Source organism: Aegilops tauschii, chromosome 3 (assembly GCF_002575655.3).
Source record: "Aegilops tauschii subsp. strangulata cultivar AL8/78 chromosome 3, Aet v6.0, whole genome shotgun sequence".
Classification (NCBI taxonomy): Eukaryota; Viridiplantae; Streptophyta; class Magnoliopsida; order Poales; family Poaceae; genus Aegilops; species Aegilops tauschii.
This window is the reverse complement of record NC_053037.3, coordinates 500,928,996-500,930,870: the sequence shown is the minus strand read 5'-3', so window position 1 is coordinate 500,930,870 and position 1,875 is coordinate 500,928,996.

The following is a 1,875-nucleotide window of genomic DNA, read 5'->3' as shown; positions in this document are numbered from 1 at the left end:
CTAATTGGAGCTAGTTATCCTAGTGCATTTATTGTCAATCTAACCCTGCCCTCCAAACAACTCTTTGGATGGAGTTGGTTCAAGGTTAGTAATGAGCTAGAAACTAACTCTAACCTCTAGCTAAGTTGAGTATCCAAATAGGGCTGTGTTGTTGCTGTTGCTGCTGCTGCTCTTCTACTTATATCTAGACATCATTAGAACATTAATGTAACACTCTTGCTTGTTGCTATGTAGCCTAGGATTGCATATTTAGACATCAAGTACAGTGCATGTTGCTATGTAGCCTCAAATATATTACATATGGCCCTAGTTAACCAAAGAAAAATGAGTTGCAGATATATTAAGTTAAAAGTCCGATTCACCGATTAGTCCCTTATCAGCCGCCGGCCTATATGGTACCAGCTACCGATATCCTGAACAGTGACCAGATAAGCCATGGGATGAAACTAACCTCGATGGAAAATAGCAGTCGTTCCGAAAATTGTCCTGTGTAGGTACATCAAGAAGCATGTTAAGCACAACAGGCTAAACATCAACCAAAATTACACATGGCAGACAAAATAATCTCCAAAAGATAGCTTCAGTGTGCAGGTTTAAGCATGCTAGTAAAGCAAAACAGGTGGAAAGGTGTGCTAACTGCAACAGGCCTAACATTTAACAACAAGCAAACATGGTCATTCAAACTGTTATTGTGCCGGTCTAAGTACATTGGTTATGCTTAAATAAAAATGGAAAGGCGTGTTAACTACAAGATGCAGCAACCAAATGTAGTCATTCATAGCGGTACTGTTGAAAATGGTACTGATGATATTGAACTGCACAGTTCATACTTGCACATATAGAACATCACGTTGTGAATAACTGGAATAAACAAGGCATACTACAAACAACCAAAGATAGCATTTGAAACTGAACATATGCTAACTACAAACAACCGAACAATCAAAAAACTTTAAAAGAGGCATATGCTAGCTATAACAGGCTTAACAGCAAGCAAATATAAGCTATCGGTATGTTTAAAACTGGACCGATGAAATGTACTGCATAGTAAATAATTGCACATATAGAGCATCACATTGTGAACAACTGAAATAAACAAATCATGGGTTTCCTCACTTGTCACAGATGGGCTCGTTCCCGTGGGAAAAGCACGGACTCTCGATGCGCTCCATGTTGTCGCAGATGGGCTCCTTCCCCTTGGAAGAGCACGGCTGTAGGGTGCCCTCCCTGATGTCGCAGACGGGCGCGTTCCCCTTGGAAGAGCAGATGGGCTCATTCTCCTTGGAAGAGCCGGAGAGGGTGCCCTCCTCGTGGTCGCTGTCAATGAGGTCTGACTTGGAAGCTGTGGATCCCAAGCCAGTGTCGCAGAACATGTCCTTCAGAAATGACAAAAGGGGCTCGATGGCGATGTAGAATGGCAAATTGTTGACAGCGAGCCAGAGGAGATCAGCGGCGGGGCCATGGATGAGATCGACGGCAGTTGAACCCGAGGGGTTGGGGGTGGGCCACTTAACCTGTGACACAGCCCGCCTCAGGGCGTCGCTGTCGATGACTTCGATGTCGTAGCCGGCGGACGAGACATGCCCACATACTCTAGACCGCTGCTTGAGTGCCTGCCGCCAGTAATGGTCGTCAGCTTCCTCGGCGACGTCGGACGAAGAGATCGCTATACATCTCTTTTAGGCCAGTCGCTCCTCGAGCTCCACGGGAAGCGTAGCCGGGCTTAGGCTGTGACGCTCTGGAGTGGGGGATGGGGATCTGTGGGAAAGGGGGCGTTTGGCAGGCGTCATCTAAGAAACTCATGGCGGCCTGGGTATGGAGATCGATGGGCAAGCTGCACGGGCAAACCGGCAGATGTTGAGAATGGAGGCCTTG